The sequence below is a fragment of the Haliotis rubra genome, unplaced genomic scaffold, assembly GCF_003918875.1.
Source record: "Haliotis rubra isolate DU_JTF1 unplaced genomic scaffold, ASM391887v1 Scf1193, whole genome shotgun sequence".
NCBI lineage: Eukaryota > Metazoa > Mollusca > Gastropoda > Lepetellida > Haliotidae > Haliotis > Haliotis rubra.
Window position 1 is genome coordinate 138,254 of NW_025765107.1, and position 21,842 is coordinate 160,095.

Genomic DNA, 21,842 nt, shown 5'->3' on the forward strand with positions numbered 1-21,842 from the left:
TGTTGACTAAGAATTAGATCCATGTCATGTATAGGCAACTGAGAGTTTGTGTGCTGGTCGCGTTGTGTCCACATTTCCCTGGCGGAGAAACCTCTGGTTCTGATACGTGAGTTCAGACGTGCAGTGGCAAGAGAAAGGTTGAGGGGGCGAGACGTAACTGCACTGAGGGTCTTGGACGAGTAACTCAGTTATGAGTTCTTGAACAGCTCTTTCTGCAATTGGGTTCTTATTCTTGTTCTTGACTCGACCGATTTCAATAACTACACCATTTTGTTTCATAAACCTGTCATTAACAAGGGCTACAAAAACGGGAGCTGGATCAGTTCGAATGACAGCAGGCGGTCCATCCATTGGGTGAACTTCACTACACAAAGCAATAATTGAGCTGCGGAGTGTGTCGTGACGCTCGTCATCGAGTAGACAGGACAGTGTAAGAGATGTGACACATTCCGGACTACAAGTATGAATTGCCGGTTCGCGGCGAACAGCGTCCGCTCTTGAAACTGATTCAATAGTATCAGGCGGGTCTCCAGTGGACTGTTGGATCACTGTATGTGGTAAACTCTTGCGGTGATTGACATCTATGGAAACTGAAAGTGGTGTCTTCAATAGTCTTGTCAAGATCCAAGGCATAGAAGTAGCGCTGTATGACCTGTTTCATCTGGTGATTGGTCGGATGATTGAGTTGAATGTGCAGGGCAGTCAGTAATCCACTGACAATTTCACGCCGTACAATGATCCGTTCTCTGTTAGGCGTGAAAGGCTCCTCCTTGACAACAACAAGTAAGCCGTCCAGCGCAATGGAGCGCACCTGTAGGTAGCGTTTAACGGCCCTGATGTTAGTCAACTTCTTGGGCGGACGTGTACCTTGGAGTGAGATGGGCATGTGTGCGTCGAAGATCACTGCACTCTGACTGGATGGATTTCCAGGCAGCTCTGCTTGTGAATGGTTATCTTGACTCTCCAGTGATAAAGTCCTGAATGGAAATGATACGGACAACCGAATCTTCCGTACGAGCCACGAAAGAGCAAGTTTGACAAGTAGGTTCATGGCAATCTGGTGCATTTCTGCTCGCAAAATCCGAAGGCAGGTTTGCGGCACCTGCAAGGTGACGAATAGATGCTTGATGGTGGCTCACAATGGAGAGGAATGTGTACACTCGTGGACTGGCAGAAAATTCTCCCCTGCACAATTTCTCAAAGGCTTGCACACAAGGCTTACTGTCAGTGAGAACACAAGTCTTATGCTTTGACTGGATCATGTAAGGGCTGAAGTGTTTGACAGCTAAAGCGATGGAAAGTGCTTCTATTTCACATGGTAACCACTTCACTTGATGACCTCGGAGCTTGGAGCTGAAGAAACTAGCAAGGAGAGGCTTGTTGTTTCGAGTAACATAGAGGGTAGCACCAACACCTGTCTCTTAACTGAACCATCGGTGACAACCCATAACTGGTCACCAGTACGTGGAAGAGTGAGTACACGACAAGTTGAGAGAGCCCTCTGAGAATCCCTGAACAGTTGGATGAGATCTTCAGTCCAATGTATTCGATCAGTTGACTGCTTTCCGGCAATAGCATCATCAAGGGGTGCCAGGATAGATGAGCAGTTGGGAATAACTCGTGCCAGCACTTTGCATGTCCCTACATAGGACCGGAGTCCTTTCACTTTTCAGGAGGAGCACAAGCAGACAATGTAGAGATCCGGTGAGGGCTTGCAGAGATCGTACGCGTTTCTCCAGATCCAACCGAGGATGGTTGTTGATGTGGGTGCAATAATGGTCTTCGATGCAGAGAGATTGAGACTGTTCTTGTGAAGAGTCTCCAGTAGACGTTTCCAGTTGCTGTATAGATCATCAAGCGAATTACCACCACAATACAGGTCATCAGCAAGTTTTACTACCACCCTTCTTCAAGTAGGTCGCCAAGTACACTGCACATCAACTCCTCCAGCGCAGTCTCGGATCCAGGCATGCCCATTGCAGATCTTGCATACATTCGCATTACACCTCTGAAAGGGTTGCTACACAACAGAACTTCATGGAGTCACGAGCTAAAAGGTATCTGGTAGAAGGCATTGGTGAGATCCGTGGAAATGAGGAATCGCCACTGAGCAATCTGTCGTAGAGTGGAATCAACATCTGGGAGAAGTGATGGTTGGGGCTTTGAATATCGTCCGACATCTGCGAAAGCTGTAACTAAGCGAAAAGCTTAGCCCTGAGGTTTCTTCACAAGAAAGGATGGGTTAAGGTACTCAGCAGTTACCCCAACATCTTCGGTCGAACAAACACTCCTTTAGCTTCAAGATCGTTGAACTTGGCTTGCAACTCTTCAAGTTTATCTCTGGCATACTGGGGTACTCTACCTTTCCTTTGAGGAGGCAACACAGGGCCCATGTTGACTGCAGCATATACAGGACCAGAAGCTCCATTATAACCTTTGAAGTTGGGATCAAAGACATCGTCATACTCATCAAGTAAGGTTCTGAACTTCTGCAGCGTATCTGGGGGTAGGGCATGATCCGGATCCAACTTAACAGCTTGAGAGAAACCACTTTGCTGCTTCTTCTGGAATAGTTCAGGGTCTTTTTTGTAGTTTGTATTTACGGCAAAAATGTATGCATTTTGTTTTGGACAGATCCATGAATTGAATCATTTAAAACCTTTGATAAACTGTTGATTTTAACACTAAATAATGTCACAGACAAAATACTACCTTGTGGGACACCTTGATCGTGATTGTAATGATCAGACAGGGTAGAGCCCACGCGGACTTGAAATTGCCTGTCAGTTAAAAAGTTGGATAAAAATTGAGGCAAACGGCCTCTCAATCCAAAATCGTGTAAATCTCTTTAAATACCATGTTTCCATGTAGTGCATATGCTTTTTCTAAATCGAAAATGATCGACACTGCACGTTGTTTTTGAATAATGGCATTTTTTACAAAGGATTCTAAACGCACTAAATGATCGATGGTACTTCTGTTTAAACGGAAACCACATTGAATGCCTGTTATAAGGTTATTAGTTTCCAAGTATCACACAAGTCGATTATTTATCATGCGTTCCATGGTCTTGCACACGCAGCTAGTTAATGAGATCGGTCGATAATTCGAAGGATCAGTATGATCACGTCCAGGTTTAGGGATGGGTACAATAATAGCATCGCGCTATGAAGAAGGAAATTGTCCAGAAGTCCAAATATCAACAAACATGGTTAAGAGGGTTTCTAAGCATGAATCCGGTAAGCGTTTCAGGAGCTGATGATGTATGCTATCAGCCCCTGTAGCCGTATCATGAGCTTGATCAAGAGCAGTATGAAGATCATGAATAGAAAATATTTCATTATAATCTTCCACGTTATCTGAATTGAAACTAATAGTTTTCGTTTCCTGTTGCATTTTATATTTTTGAAATTGTGGGATATAATTATATGAGGAAGAATGTTTGGCCAAAGTTTCTCCAAGTTTATTTGCTATATCAGATTTACTAGTTAATAATTCGTCTCCGTCTTTAAGATGCTTAATGCTAGATTAAGAGCCCTTCCCTTTTATTTTCTTGATCATGTTCCATACCTTTGATATCGGCGTTCGTGAATATATTTTTGACACATAATTCCGCCAGGATTGATGTTTACATTGCTTGAAGGTACGCCGTGCCTTAGCATTTAAAATTTTGAATGTATTCAAATTATGGACTATAGCATGGCGACGGAAATAATGCTCAGCCTTCTTCCGTGCCTTCCTAGCTTGTTGCACTCATTGGTGAACCGTGGTTGTCGGATGTGTGGAATTGCAGAGGATTTGGGGATACACTCATCAGCTATATTACTGCGTTCATCAGGGAAATCCTTTATGGCATCAGAAACATCTATAAACAGTTCAGGTTTAAGTCTGCTACAACACAGGGTTGATATAAATTCCTGTTAGCTTTTTTAAAGTTCCATCTTGAGGATGGCGTAATATCAGATGGGCTCACAGGTTTTAATATCGTTGGAAAATGGACACTTCCACAGAGGTCAAATTCATTCAATAGGAGTGAGTTTGTAATTGATAAATCAAGAGCTAAATAAGTTCCTGTGCCAGGATGTAAATATGTGTTAGAACCGTCATTATATATGCATAAATCATAATCTGAACAGAACTCTTCTAATAGTTTACCTTTAGTATTAGTAGTTGTACCAGGGGCGGTGGGGTAGCCTAGTGGTTAAAGCGTTGGCTCGTCACGCCGAAGACCCGGGTTCGATTCCCCACATGGGCACAATGTGTTAAGCCCATTTCTGGTGTCCCCCGCCGTGATGTTGCTGGAATATTGCTAAAAGCGGCGTAAAACCAAACTCAGTCAGTCAGTCAGTAGTTGTACCACCCCACAGTGGGTTGTGGCCATTTAAATCTCAATATTATAATAAAAGGTTTCGGGAGTTGGTCACATAGATTTTGAAGTTCAGTCTTCTTCAAGAGTTGAAGTCGGTGAGATGTACAAAGAGCATAATGTGAGCGCAACATGAAATGTGAGTCGCACGGCAACCGCCTGGAGACCAGTATTAAGTATAACAGGGCTATGGATAATATTCTGTTTGATAAGGATCGAAGATCCTCCAGTGGCCCGATCACCCGGAGGTGAAAAAGAATGGTATGCATTGAAATGGCGTAGGTCAAATATATCCGTCTGTTTTAAATATGTCTCCTGCAGACAAATGGCTGATGGTGTGAAGTCCTTGACTAATAGCTGCAAAACATTGAAATTATTCCTTAACCCTCTGCAGTTCCACTGTACAATGTTATTGGAAGACATTATCTTTTAAGGGGATGTATTGGGGATCTACCCCGCACCTTTTTGTTGGGCGACAAGCTATGTGCCCTAGAATGGACGTTTTCACATACGTCCATGGCCTCAAGAGATCCATATTTGTTGTATAGCTGAATTCTATTTTCCGACCCGTTTGGGGCTCTGCCACTTTTTTTTTTTTTTAAGCATCAACATGCTTCGGTTTAATTTTGCTTTTAACAATATGCTGGGTATCAGATGACGATTGAGACTGTGAACGTGGTTGAGAGGATGATTTATGATAAGAAGATGACTCTGACTGATTTTCGGACGTACTAGGAAGTGATTCCGTAGTTTGAGATGATATAGCAGGATACAAAAGCTGTGGATTGTCGCCTTTGACCCAAGTCAAGTTTGTTTGACAGCTTGTGGATGATGTATATACTTTAGGGCTTGATTTAGTTGGTATTTTGGTTATTGACGTATAATTTTCTGTAAGTTCAGATTTCTTTACAAGTTTTTTGGCATCAGAAAAACTGATGTTTTGGGTAAATTGGATCTTGTTGATCTGCATATGTTCTTTCCAAATCGGACACTCTTTTGAGAGAGATGAATGTTCTCCTGAACAGTTGGTGCATTTGTTAAAGTGCATCTGAGCGGATTAGGAATGTAGGTGTCAACATTGATATTGCAGTAACCTGCCTTCAGTGATTTGGGAGCAGTTGGTGACGAAAAGGAAAACAGATAAGTATTGGTCTGAACAGTTTTATTGTTTTTACGGGTTGAAAAACGTTTTACGTAGAGTACACCTTGATCTTTCATTTCAGTCACGATGTCAGGTTCTGACATGTCAGAAAACAACCGATCACGATCTCTGATGATACCTTTGCTTGTGTTTAATGTCTTGTGAGCAGAGACAGTGACCGGAATGCCGACGAACGATTCAGTGCTCAATAGATTGGCTGATTGCTGCTGTTTCCCGCACTTAACCAGTAACGCACCTGAACGTAACCGTTTAATATTCTTAACATCGCCGGCGATACCTTGAATACCCTTGGAAACAACTTTAATGGTGTTTTGTCGACAGTTTCAATCACAGAAAGCGTGGCCAAAAGTCAATTGATTTGGACGGTCTAAGGTCATCGTCATCAGGATCATTTTCCAGAGGACGTTTTGTTTTTTTGGGTGGGGGTTTCATAAGCCATGGTTAGTGTAGAGATTTCATCATCCGAGCTCTCCACCCACCACGGAGTATCACAAGGACAATGCTAAAAACAAGCGGATCTTTCACTTTCAGCACCAAGGATACCCGGATGATATACTCCAGCAGAAAAAATAAAAAAAAATAATGATTCCACCAGATTGGCCCATGGGCCACCGTTCTGGGCATACGACACTAGGCAAAAACATACATGAAATTGTGTAGTTGAAATTCTGAGTTCCAAAAAAATCGCCAAGAAATAAACATATCATTGTAATATTCTCAAAATTTGGTGAAATAGTACATAGACGTAGCACAGGGCTTGGCGTGACCAGCCGATTGATAGAACCGGGCCAGTTCTACCACCCGTCTAGATGAAGTAAGGGGTGAAGTGGTGTGTTGGGCCACCAGTGCCCTCAACCACCAGACTCCCGTCCTCCACCGACACAGGGGCGCAACCCACGGCAAACGGGTTGGTAGACCAAATATACCCCTGGGTTCACAACGGGGGTTGAAGAGCACTTAGCGTTACCCAGCACCCACCACGGGTGCCCAATTTGAAAGAACAGGTTCTCCTCGTCGAATCCTTTTCTAATGATATTGGCATGACATTTGGACTTGACAAATGTAATACTCTTCATTTGAAACGTGCCAAGGTAGTTTATGGTGGATCGGTCAAGTTACAGAGGAGAGGAGTTATTGAGCGTCTTGTGGAAGACCAGGCCTGCACCTATCTTGGAATGCAAGTTCGAGACAAGCTCCAGAATGCCCACATTCAAGACAAACTTCGGGCCGAGTACAAATCTCGCTTAAAGAAAATCTGGAGCTCACAGCTAAATACTCGAAACAAGGTATAAGCCTCCAATACTTTTACTGTGCCAGTCCTCTCCTATTCTTTTGGAGTAGTTGATTGGACAAAACAAGACATTCAGAGTCTTGACCGCCTGACCAGAAGGATCATGTCTGATAACAGAGCCCACCACCCTCGTTCGTCTCTTTACCGTTTATACATGCCAATCAATTCTGGAGGTCGGGGTTTGATTAATGTGGAGGCTCTTCATGATAGAATTTTATTGTGTACTTTTGCACATATTTATTTATCGGATGATCCTCTGGTGATGCATGTGAAGACTCATGATGAAAGCAAAGAATTCTACAGCTATTTTAAGCGTGCCAAAGTTGTTGGACAGAATCTGATATTTGAGGTTGATTTTGATGGTGGCGATGTACTGCTGGACGGTACAGCGATGGGAGTAAACCAGGTGAAGTCCTTCACCAAGTCTGCCCAGAGTCGGTCTTTTGTGGAGAGGCTTTCTGAGATGCCATTGCATCGTGTGTACATGCAGTGTGTGGTACAGAATAGCAATCCCACCGACTCCTTCGCCTGGATGAAGTCGGCTGGTCTCAAATGTGAAACTGAGGGCTTCCTTTTTGCTGTTCAGGACCAGTCACTTCCAACTCGTAATCGCCAAAATGTGATTCTTAAAGAAAATATCAATATGAAATGTCGACTGTGTAATGAATTTACAGAGACTGTCCAACACCTTGTTAGTGGATGCCCTTCCTTGGCACAAACAGCATATCTTAAGAGACATGATGGCATGGCTCGTTGCTTTTACTACCGTCTCCACCATGCCTGTGGCTTTGACTCCTAGGTCCATCCATGTTACGACCCAGAACATGTCCAGGCCGTCATGGAAAATGATGCTTTCAAACACCTGTGGAATAGGTCCATATACAGCCTGAGAAGAATTCCACCCAACAAACCTGATCTTGTCCTTTCTGATAAAGCTAATCAATTCATTTATATCATTGAATTTTCTGTCCCTTTTGACAGCAACGTGATTGGCAAGATTCAGGAAAAGCATGATAAATATGCGGACCTCGCCTTTGCAATGTCTCGCTTGCATCCCAAGTACACTGTCGTCAGGCTCCACATTGTTCTCGGTGTTCTTGGTTTGGTACCTCCTGATCTCTTGGCACAGACCAGGAGAGTGCCCGGGTTCTCCACCGGGAGCACAGCCCTTCTGACACTCTGGGTAATGCAGAAGGCTGCAGGGTTGGGGAGTATACATATTCTCCGGAAAGTTGGGTTCGACTAGGCAGCGTTTCCTGGGAGAAGTCCCATTCGCTGTCTGGGCTGTGTGTAGAGGAGGCAAGTGCCCCGTGCTGATGATGAGCCTTACCAGCCTGACTGTGCCAGGATCAACCGAACCCTCTCTGCTGCAGTTTATCTTTAATATGTAAAACATAATAATATAAGTCATCGTCTATAGCGCACAGTCTCCAAACACCAAGTGATTGCTCGCGGCGCTTAATCAGAATCTGATTATTATTACCCTGGGTAACCCAAGCTGCGCTATAAGGTTATAGTCACATGACTTTATCCAGCCGGGGACCCATTTTCTACTGAACAGAGACAATTTTGAACAAACGCACTTGCCTAAGGTGAGGCCACATGTATCTCATGTGCTTCGTTGTGGGGCAGGACTTAAGTCCTAGAAATTCTTAAGAGTCTCAGAGCTCAACGTTACTTAACTGCAACTGATTGACTAACCCGAGCTCTGTGCACAGGACCACACAAAACTACCATCAACACACAACACATAACACTGTAAAGTAGTATTTTTATAGTTTATTGTCCTGTTGTTGTTTTATAAACTTAGGGTAAAAGGAGAGTATATTGGTTTTCAGTACATAACATTTTGTAGAAAGTAATCTGCTGCTGAGAGGCATCTTTTTGCACCGGCTGGTTAGTATCACTAACTTCGTAGCATTTTACACAAAAATTAACAAGACAACCTTTTGGGCAGAAACAACAAAACTGCCCCCGTATGCTACAGACGAGAGTGCTGCAATATACGGTTTAGAAGACCTGGTCCCATCACTTTTTGTGAGTGGTTTCTAAACACATGGTACTGTCGGAATTGTACGATTGACTCTTTCAGCAGATATTTCTTGCAGGTGTGCAAGAATCTTGTCGTTTTTATTTACAGTCAACGTTTTACTATAATTATATACATGTACACGCGTGTTATAATTTCTAGTCATCTCTAAGCAATAATAGGTTGATTTCACATATTATTTTATCAACAGTCTAATGTAAAGTACTAATGTGGTAAGCGAAAATTTGGCAATCATGTAAAATTAATGCATCAATTTCCTTTGCCTTTCAACATTGATGTTTGCGTGATGTATGCAATGACAATGCTGAAAATACTCATTATCTATTCGTGATACACATCAGAGTTTTACAGTTTTCGAGATCTGGAATAATGTGCACCATGTATTGTGCGTCAAAGTACAATAATTTTGCATGATCCATCATGATAATGAAAAAGTGACTTAAACTGAAGCCACATCATTATATAATGACATCATTACTTATGTTTACCAAACAATGATAAAAACCTTCTCTGTAATCGTAATTAATATCTACTATGGTCCACTGCGTGCTTTCTCCCTCTCAGAAATGATTAAAATAGTCGAGTTCACCTCGCCCCCTCAGTAGGACATGCAGCAAACACATGCGATGGTAAACCAAATGTTCCTCCCGAACAAAATTACGTGGACAATCGGTACAAGTTATAAGGGGGATTTGTCTGTAATTCGGTTCGTCAATTCGGGAAATGCCAGTCAACACTTCCGAAACAAAACCTTTAGAAATCCCCACCCAGGTTCCGAATGTCGTCTCAATGCTCGCCCAAACAAACAACCCCCGTGTAAGTTTCCCGAGATCTTAAGTGACAATAATTACATGTATCTATCCCAACCAAACATTGAGAAGAACAAACATAGATACCAGTAAAATATGTCTCTTTCTACTGAGAAAACTGGGAACACCTTGCGAGGATACCATGGCGGACTGAACAATACTGAAAACCTCTATTTTCAGAAAACACTTCCATACCATTTCAGTTTTTTTTCAATTTTTGGAGAAGACAGATAACACCTTTAAGTGTCAATCCTGGGACCTCTTCCCTCTCCCTAGTTTTATCTGTACGCCGATACCCAAATTCCCTTCCAATTGTCTTCACTCTGAGCCTGTCACATCAAGGCATGGATGACAACACACTTGTTGAAAAAGAATAAACATATAATAGAGTAAAACATGTCATATTTATAATGCTTCATGTTCAAGGGATGAAAAATATAAATTAGCTCACGCGTGAAAGATCCTTCATTTGCATTTATGGACATGTTGATCGGCTTAAATGGAAACGGAGAAAAAATAGTTTTAATGATGAATGTTTTCCGGTTTAACAGATGTTCTGAGCAGTATAGAATACGCTGGTGTTCCATGCGCTGGCTTTGCTGTGCTGCTGCTTTCCTATAAACTATTGGTCTCCCGGATCGAGTCAGCATCTCTTTCTTCGCCACTGTTGACTGGCTAATGTAAGTTATTATTGGAATATGTTAATGTATGGCCTAATTATAATCATATGAATTAGAGGAATCGCCAATATCGATCTACATTTATGTTAATTTACCACTGATGAAAATACTCATCACTGAAACTTGCTATTAAAGGGGCATGATTTGTGCTGCCAACACCTGCTGAATGCCAGTCAGGTCCATAAGTAAATTACAAACGTGTTCGCAAATATACAATTGAAGTACATCTACGTTGCAGGAACCCTGTTTCTCCCCTTGAAAACGAGTTTAGTTATATTGAGTCACACAATAATCATATGGTTTCAAATGTTTCAGAGAAAGAAGAGATTCTTTGAATGATAATGAAATTCTCGAAAGACGTTTAAGACTGTTTGATCTCTGTATGCATTCATGGAGTTTGGCAGGGACGTATACCAAGACATGTAATAGATAAATACAGAGCTACATATCTCATTTCCGGTACTGTGAAACAGACTCTTCAGTGCTTGATACGATGACGTATGATGTTTAATAAGCCTGACTGCTCAATACACTATATCGCTTCTTTCAACAATCGTCAAAAAACATTTAAATCTAAGAAACAAACATCACATTACCTTATATATTCATTGACATGACTACCCAATCACTAATACCATCCTTTTCCCATATCTGGCGCATTATTATCCGTTCGCCGCCTAAAACGAAATAAACATACTTCCAAAAAGTATCTATGTCGAAGTGAACTTCTGCATATTCTACACCATAAACATGCAAGTCTCATGTCTCATGACAGATGAAGTTCCTTCAGTTTCTCCGACACAATATTTTTCTCATCACTACAATTTTCGCCGTTGTACCGGGAATAGTTGTTGGGATTTTGTGTCGGTCTCTCTAGCTGTCCTCTGACGCTATACAGTTGGTGCAGTTTTCTGGAGAGCTCTTCCTTCGTATGCTGAAGATGCTGATGCTGCCTCTGATAATAGCCAGTATCATTACAGGTGACCATTCCAAGTCTTTCTTGTACAAATCCGTGTATTGAAATCGTACCTTAAAACAGACAACCCGTGTTATTATCGTCTTCAAATTCCTGTGACATATATATAATTATGACACACCGGCTATTACATATTCCAATTCTCATTGTGTTGTTATTTGTTAATATTTCTTACATGAATTTAATTTTATCACAACTTAAAGTTATACTGGATGACCTGTGGATATCATTATTCAATCTTTCAACATGACTTGTAAATTTAGCAATAGTTTAGTAATATTTTGGTAATTTTAGTACCCATAGCAAACATTGCAACATACAATTGTCTTATTGCTGTTGGACGGAAACTGCCATCTGCGACGTGAACTTGTAATGCATAAACTGCTGTCATATAATTACTATACAGCACCACACGTACATCTGAAGAGGCCCTAATGTATACTGAACCGCAAAAGAAACGTCATTTTTCAAAACAAATGCAACATCACAACGTCAGTAACATCACAACGTCAAGACCGACAGATTGTGCACAACCATCTGCAGGAAACAGCACGCCAGACCATTTTGACATTGTGTTTCAACAGACGATGGCAGAGTGAGAGTGTGGCGAAGGCTTGGGGAACGATGTTCCAATGAGTGTATTTTTTAAAGAGACTCGAGATCGTAGGGTGATCCAAACATCATGGTGTGGGATGCAGTCAGTCTGAACCAGAGAGTTGGCCCCGTGGTGTTCCAGAATCTCGGTCAGGACGAGAAAATGGGGTGACAGCTGCTCGCTATAATGACCAAGTCACGTTGTACCACATTTTGGACGTCACAGAAATCACATCTTCCAGCAAGACAACGCTTGTGCCAGAGCAACATTGGACTTCCTAAGACAACATGGTATCCAAATACTACAATGTCCTGCACGGATTTAAGTTCAATAAAAAAAAATTGGGGACGAGATTCAAAGAAAACTGAATGACCTCCAACCAAGGCCGACAACTGCGACTGGACGTGATCAGGTATTTCGCAGGGTATGGACCAAAGTGCCTATGGCCTTCCTCAACCGACAAATTCATTTCATGTACAGACGATGCAACGCTGTCGTCGATGCTCATTATGCCACAGACGATACTGACTTTGTGGTACCCTAATGATACCATTTTGGGTGATTTTGTTTGTGTGAACTCTAAATGTGATTCCCGAAAATGTGTAAACCATACTTGTCAAGTTTGAATACAACCCTCCGTTTTGATTGTAAATTAGAGTGAATTAAAGTGTGTGCTTTAAGAAACCTCTATCGGTGTTGCGTTTCTTTTGCGGTTCAGTATGTTTGCATTCAAATACGAAACCGTTGTAATTGTCTAGAGTTTGCAAATACCAATTTGATATCTGAAATTTGTTAACACAAATATCTAGGAATATTTGCACTTTTATCATGTGAAACTAATATATATTGCCTGAAAGGTCTTGGGAATATGAAAGGATCATCTGCCGGAAAGATAGGTGTATTGTCTATGGTTTACTATGCAAGTACCTCTCTTGCTGCAACACTGGTAGGCTTGACATTAGCCCTGACAATCATACCAGGAGCATACTTAGGCTCGTCAACAACGGATGTATCACGCAACACCTCTATGTCGTCATCATTGGACATCTTTCTGGACTTATTAAGGTAAATTACTTTCAACCAGGTCAGCGAGCCTGACCACCCGATCCCGTTAGTCCACACAAGTGACTGAAAAATGTCATTTTTCTGGCGCGAGTGTTGTAAATACAATATGACATCTTCGCGAGTGTGTTAATTTCAATATCATCACTTACTTTTCAGAAGGCTTTAATTACAAATAACAGTGTTTTACCGGCAGTTCCAATGTTGAAGGTGATCTATACATATCCTTGAAGCGTATGAATACAAATACGGCAAGGTCAAGGTCGCTGCGCACTGACAGGAACTGTTGTTGGACTAAAAATCAAGCGCCAATTAATACAGTCAAATTCTGACAAATACATGTAAATCGTGACACTGGACGAGTAACTGAAGTTGTAATTAACATTGTATCCGTAGTAAAAAGTTATAAATGAAAAAAGTAGTCGGATGTCACGTGATTGTCTCAACCGGTCAATGAGATGGCCTCAAGGTTTATTACACTTGTGCTAGATAATAATTAACAATAGCAAATTAACTTATCCAAACTCCAAAATAATGTCTACATCTAGTGTAATCTCCGCCATCTGCGATAACATCCCAGACCCTTCTCATTGACTTTCAAGCTGAGGAATTGTATTACATTCTTGATGGAGGGCTTGTAACGATATCAAGATTTTCTTCCTAGAGGATCTGTTTGGCGTATTCTGTCACCCGTAAACCCTAAACATTCTCTTTTGGGATTGAAATCTGGACTCCTGGGCGGCCAAGGCAGAGTTGTTACCACCTAACGTAAGAAATCACCAGTGGTATGTGCACGATGTGGCCTAGTATTGTCGTCCATGAAAACTGGCTTTGAAAGAGGATGGCCATGGAAATGTAGCACAAGAAAACTTTCAAGGATGTTCGTGATGTATGTGGTTGATCCTCACAAGGTCCAGTTTACAGTCATGTGAGAGTCACCACCACACCATCAATGAACGCTTGCCAAATGGTACTTGCTCCAACACATTCTCTTCTGCAAATGTAGTGTTTCTGCGGCGCCAAAGCTTGGCCATCAGTTATGAACAAAAGACATCGACTTTCGTCCGTCCTGCTTTCTGCTCCGGGGATAACAACGACCTTTTGAGAAGTCGTCTGGCTCTATGCCCGGTCGATTTTAGGCAATTTTCAACACGCCACTTGTCAAGATGAAGTCTTGTGATAGCCTTTCAACCAAGCGGAGGAAAACATTTGAAATAATACAAAATCGAAAAGTCCTGGGAAAATAAGATTGGTACATGAGGTACGGAAGTTACCCTAGATGTGTTATACAATAGAGGATATTGACACTGACACATACAGGGTCAAGATCGGTCTGTTTGTACACTCACCCGGTACCCGACAGGAGAGACATGTCAACACTCGTTACTCTACCTCAGACATGACCCTCATACTAGTTACATGTGCCATCTCGCTCACATTACATCAATTTTCTTCAGCATCATTTGTGATGACAATCAGTTCGTAATTGTTGGAAAGTAGTGACAACAGACCAACCCCAGTAGAACTTTGTTCACATGTCACCCATCGCTGTTAACACAGTGACACACCAGTGTCAGAGTAAATTGTGCCTCTCACTTTGTACCCACACTACAGATACTGCTTTCCAACTATGTGGAGACTAACCCAGGGCCTATTATCACAGAAAAGGACTTGAACGCCATTAAAGGACCCAGGGACTTTCGGAAAGACCATAGATTCAGGTTCCTCATAAAAAAAGTTTGGTTACTATAACGGCTGAGGATGCGACATTTCAGATGAACATCAGGGAGACGGCATGGCCCTGAGAAACAACCGGGTGTAGATGATTATTTCTCTTTCTTAAATTGGAATATCGAGGGTCATTGTTTGACGATGATGCAGACGTTGTTAGATAAATCAAGTATTGTGACATAGTTCATGTGACTGAAACCTTCCTAAAAAATCTGATACCCATACCACAGATTTCTTACAATAAAATGTATCTTTCAAAAGCAAAAATACTAAAGGTGTATGCGTGCTTATAAAGAAATGAATTGCTGAATACTGCCAACTGGATGAGATGATTTTCATAATGTAGTTATAATTATAATCTGTAAATCGCTAGTACCTTGAGGTGGCGATATCTTCTTTATTGCAACGTTCTATTGCTCTATTGTACGCTCCCCCGATGGTTCGGAGTTTCATGCAGACAAAATAACAGCAATCGAGCTAGTAGATCTGAGGCTCATAGAAAATTCAGTTAGTGAATCTTTTCATCAGTTAAGCAGCTGTACATGATGGAAAATACGGGTTCAGTTCTTCCCCGATATATTTGAGATTGGTTGTTGCTGTCTGCGGATGATGCGATGTTGGTCTTTGGTGCAGTGTCGGGTTTGCAGAAATAATTAAATATTTTAGAAACATACTGATAAATGGGGTTTGACTGTTATTATCGTATTTAGACTGGTTGGTCGTTTTGATGGTACTTATAACGATGTCAGGTTGTTGTGAAGATTGATGAAAGCAAACTATCAATTTTGCAAGCATAGTTGTGTTTTGTAACATATGTTTATGTCATGAGCCTATACATGTAGCATATCTACAACTAATTGCCAAAATAATTATCTGAAAGAAAATTAAGTAGCAAATTTGTTATTTCCAGATTCCATATTTGTGACATAATGAATAAATTTATCCATGACTTATTCATATATCATCAGATATACTTGACAATGCAAACTTGCGTCAGTACTAGGATAGGACAAAATTAATACGTCAAACCGAATTCCTTCAAATGGACTTAAAAATCAAACTAACTCTCTAAGGATTTCCCGGACCCCGTCACTCATTGAACTAACCTCATCAAACGACGTTGCCTTCTCTACCTGGTTTCTGACACTCTCCCTGTACACCATGGCTGGCTTTTTATCCAATCAGGTGTCTACGCTGGGAAGTTGAGCGAACCAATCACATCTCACTTTCGCTTCTTAAATTATCTATTACCTAATATGTATATTAATATGTATATGGGCCTGTGGCCTTCAAACGTAATAATGATTTTGATGATGATGAACCGTTTAAACTTGGCAGCACAATTGATGCAGAGGTACTCTGAAAGAGGTAGAAGGAGTTCTTCATATATTTGTTGAAAGTTTCAGATCTGTCAGTTTGTCTGTATTATTTCCTCAAAAATCTGAGTGGCACTGCAAACAAACCTTCGCGACTGTGACCGCTATCTTTGTTGACACTGGCAAACTCGGATGTAACGGCGGCTTAGCTGATTGGCTACTGTGAGAATGCGGAGACAGCCAAGGGAGGTAATAAAATCTTCGGGACAAGCCGTGGATTCATCCAGGGTATAGTGGAGAGTGATCGTAACGTATACCCTGGAGATTATCGAGGATGCCTGTACACAGGACCTAGTGTCACCACTAATCAGTCTCGTCTCGTATCCATACATTTCTATCACCCAATCTATTTCCATCTGACTAAAATATCAAGCCTAATCTGGTCAAACCACAATGGTACACCAGTCGATGGCAACATGTAGGTTAAAGCAATGCAAATGCAGGTCATAGAACCATAGTGCACCAGTCGATGACAGCATGTAAATAGAAGCGGCAAAACCCTTTACACATCCATAAGAAATAGAGCCAATTGGTCTTGGAATTTATGACTCTCACTCTTCTTCCTCATTTGCAGGGCTTTCCGAAAATGCTGTTTACATTTTGTTCAATTCTATTTATGAGGAAATTTATGTGATTTATCTTTGGAGAAACGGAAACCAATTAAACAATTAAACGTGTCTTTTCCCAAAAATGATATTGATTTACTTAATGAAATGTGTTGATTGTACAATTATGACTATATCATGAGTATATACTTGTTTCAGCAGTATTACAGCTGTACGGTGTTGTTTGGGAACAAATCAAGTATGGACAAGACAATCCAGTGATTGTCACCAGTCGATATAAGTCAAGGACTGCCAATGTGAGATCATTGTATCATGTAGCTCCGTGCATTGTCAATGTGAGGTCAGATGGCCCTGTTACACGAGTCAAAGGAAACATGAAGGTGACCAGAAAGGATTTCCATCGTTAGAGGGCAATATTTACGCAAGCAATTTAAGTATTAGAATCTGTAGATGGGCTAACGTGAACCTAAGCTGGCTTCAGAAGGGGCTACTCCACAGTGTTGTTCTCCAGAAAAAAATTTGGAAGCAGAAACGAAATTGTATATATTTGTTTTTACTTGGGAATGCTTAAGTTTTCATTAGCCAGTTAACAAGTTACTCATGATGGAAAATACGGGGTTCAGCTTTATATTAGATATAATGTTGTTGATGGTTGTGCATGATGTGATTTTGGTCTTTGATTCAGTGTCCAGTCTGCTGAAACAAGTCAACAGTTTAGAAACATATGCTGGGGGTTGGCTGTTCATCTTGAAAAGACCAGTATTGTCGTCTTAGGCGGGGTGGTCGTTTTGATCAGGTTTTTGTGAACCTCAATGAAAGCAAGCTATCAATTTTGTAAGCATAGTAGTGTTTCTTCACATGTTGTTTTCTCATGAGGTTAAACATGTAACATTTGTACAAGCAAAAACCAAAATAATTATCTGGGCTGAAAAGAATTTTGTTATTTCCAGATGCATGCAAACAAATTCATTTTTGTGACATAATGAAAAAATTATTCATAATTTAAATATATATCATCAGTAAACATGGCAATGCAAAGCTGTGTCGGAAAGTGGAAAGGAAAACAATAATACGTCAAACCAAATTCCTTTAAATGGACATGAAGAAAATCCCAACACCCTCAGGAGTCAAGCTGACGAACCCCGTCACCCATCCAACTAGTCTGACCCGCTTCCTGTTCACAGGACCTCGTGCTACCACCATCCATCTCTCACTGCCCATCCATTTCTATCACTCGATGTCCCGCAATCTGACGAAATACCAAGATTTGTCAATGACAGGTCTAGGCTCTATGCTTATGTCGATGGCAACATAACATGTAAGTCAAAGCATTGTCAATGTCAGGTCATTGTACCATGGTACACAACTCGATGGCAACGTGTAAGTCAAAGCAATATCAATGTCAGGTCTTAGAACCATGGTACACGAGACGATGACAACATTTAATAATCCAAAGCATAGTCATAGCCAAGTCATGGAACCATCGTGAGTGAGTGAGTTAGTTTACGTCGCTTTTAGCAATATTCCAGCAATATCACGGCGGGGGACACCAGAAAAGAGCTTGTACACATGTGGGGAATGGAACCCGGGTCTTCAGCGTGACGAGTGAACGCTTTAACCACTAGGCTACCTCATCGCCCCTGGAACCATGATACACCAGTCGATGGTAAAACGTAAGACAAATCATTATCAACGTCAGATCATAGAACAATATTGCACCAGCCAATGCGAGTCAAGGATTGCCAATGTGAAATCATTGTATCATATATAGTATGACCAGAAATTATTGAGAATTTTAGGAATATGTTTAATTAGATTTATAGTATAAACAACCTTGACCAGCTAGCATAAGCGTTAATCCTTTTTCATTAGTTTGTCAAGCGTTATCCCCCTTTGTGTACTTGCTAGCAGACGACATTATCAGTGATCCTCAGTATGGATGATTTAGAGAAGAGAAAGTAGATTTTAGAGTATCATAACCAGGACATCAGATGAGCTAAAGTGATTTCAATTAGAACAGGCATCCCTTTGTCCACTGTTTGTCGTGTTACGAAAAATATTGCAAATGGATATGGCATTGAGTACCAGGGAGGGGCAGGTAGGCCCAGAAAATTGACTGTGGGTGACAGGAGGCGGCTTGGTATTCTTGTTTCTAAAAACAAACGAAGGAGTTATGAAAACTTAAGGCTGGATATGATTGATACAGGAACTGTGGCTGTCATGATGAAGGAGACAATTAGAACTGAGCTGCATGCAATGGCTTTGCAGAAAACTCGAGGAATTCCATCACCGATCATGAAACCTGAACAAAAGGAGCGAAGGTTGAACTGGTGCTTACAGCATAGAAATTTTCACTGGGACAATGTGATTTTCTCAGATGAAAGTTCTATGGAAATTTTTGGATTTCCCAGGACAACGACCCAAAACATCGTTTAAAGCATTCACAGGCCTGGTTTTGGACCCATAATATGACATTATTAGATTGGCCAAGCTATAGCCCTGACCTAAATCCAATACAAAATGTTTGGGGACTTGGGGAAGTGTCAATAAGAAAAATCTGACAAATATTGCTGAAAAGAAAGAAGAGTTGGTCCGATATTGGGACAGCATGAACCACGACTTTCTAACTTCTTTGATCAGTAGTATGCCCCGCCACATTGAAGCCTGCATTGCTGTCCATGGTGACTTGACAAAATACTGTTCACCTGTCTTTGAATCTGGAGTTATATTTTGCTAATATTCACATTAAATACGTGAGTAATGAGTGAAATTTAAAAAAAAAAAATTACAATCTTAAATTCTCAATAATTTCTGGTTGTACTGTAACTCAGTGCATTGACAAAGTCAGGCCAGATTGCCATGATACACCAGCAAAATACAACATGACTAAACAGAGTAAGGTTCAATAATAATATATTATTCACTTAAAAATTCATAACATGGGTACTTAGTGCAATTTGCAAGATCGTAAAACTAATAAACAATAACCAATAACCTCATACATCTTAGATTTGTACAGTGTGTGTCTAACACAATTATGAATGCTCAACACAATGTCATATCTATTTTAGCATTACATGGCACATGGTAAAGCAGAGGCATTAGACAGAATTATTGATTAATAATATAATAATAAATATATATTTATATAGCACTTATTTCCAGTTCTGTTAAACTGCTCAAAAGCGCTTTTGGGCAATGAATTGTCCTGGGGAATATGTACAACAGTGAGTCTATATACACGGAGAGTTTGCAGTTCAGGCGTAACATGAAGTGAAGAGGTAGGTTTTCAGGTGTGATTTGAATGTTTCTATGTTCTGAGAAGATCGTAATTCAATAGGGAGAGAATTCCAGATCCGTGGAGCTACGATTTGGAAGCTTCTTTTTACAAAAGATTTTCGGGCGGAGGGAACTGTCAGTGGGAGTTGGCTATCGGATCGCAAAGATCTTGCAGGTTGGTATTTGCTAATACGTTCGTTGAGATAGGGTGGTGCCTCAGAGTGGTATCCACGGAAAGTTAGAGTCAGTGTTTTGAACTTGATTCTGTCTACAATCTTAAGCCAGAGTAGATTCTTCAGTATAGGGGTGATATGGTTTGATTTTCTTGTTCTCTTGATTAATCGTGCAGCTGAATTCTGGACTTTTTGTTGATGAGACGGTTTGGGAGGCTATAAAGAAGTGAATTGCAGTAGTCAAGATGAGACATAACACAGGCTTGCACAAGAACAAACAATTGTCATATGCATATCGACGTAACACTTTTCTCAATTATTTGAAAAAGGTAACAAGGTCGATAAATTTTCCATTACAGAACCACGTGGTTCTGTCTATCGTTTAGCTTGGTTGGTACTGCCAATCAGTAGTGCAGGCGGAGCATATTCTTGCAGCTAATGTAACCTTTCAAAATCCGACGCATTTGGATTGCACAAGCCAGTGATACAAGATCTAATTAAAGGTGAGTAACAGTGAACGGCAAATAGAACTGTTGCCTTTAAATTGAACAATCGAGTAAAGGTGACTTTCGATGGGCTATACAATGTGACAATATATCCTCTTGAAATTTTCATGCTTAGTGTGACATGAAAGTTCAAATCATTATTGATGTATTTTGATAGCTCTATGTTGAAAGATGATAATAAAGTAGCAGTGAAAAGCAAGCATAATTGTTGCAATGTACATAATGTATCGTAATGCTTGTCCTTGAAATGTATTTTATACTCCATACATGAAAATGTTTCAACATCTTCTGACCAACACATGGTCCCTGCCTGGCGTTCGGCATTAATGGGTACAACAAGGACTCGGGGGCTCGGAGTCAGTATAATGTGTCTGAGTGGGGTATTCATGCTTCACTGCGGCATGGTATCTGAGTGGGCTAGCACTATAAAACCAGCTTCAGTCTGGGCTAGTACAAGCAGCTGCACATACACATACACACGCACGCACGTCGGTCATATGAGCGAAATATTCTCAAGCACGACGTTAAACCCAATTTCACCTCACCTCACCTGACCAACACATACTTGTTTTGTATTATGCACTGTGTGTATACCATCCCCAGCACAGATGAGATTTCGCGCGCCTATTGATATTATCTAGATAACTGCATAATACCATACATGCAATGTCACATTTTCTACCAAAGCTTCCTGACAGAGAGTGAGTGAGTGAGTGAATTTAGTTTTACGCCACTTTTATCAATATTTCAGCAATATCACGGCGGTTGATACCAGAAATGTGGGGAATCGACCCCCCCCCTTTCTGACAGAATATCAGTTATTTACAATATCACTTGCAACAATGGATCGGCAAATTATGTCTCTCTCAAAGTATGACAGTCTTTAACAATTACAGTCAACACAAGAGTTAAAAAACTTCTAATGAAATTGGTTACTGTAACTTAAAACAATAAAATGACATTGTATTTTCCCTTCAAACTAATACATAAGAATTTAAAATATAGTCTGTTAAATATATCATATTTCATGTAATCTCACTGATAGATGAGGAGATTTACATTCAACAATCCAATGATTCAGGGAAGTATGCAGACACCCGCATATCACCAGAGAGGGGTAGTCTAGTTATGGAGGCCATTAGAGAATGATGGCTTTCCTGCACCCATTCCCTGATATCATGTTGCTGTGGAGTCCTTATGAATATGATGTCATTTTACTG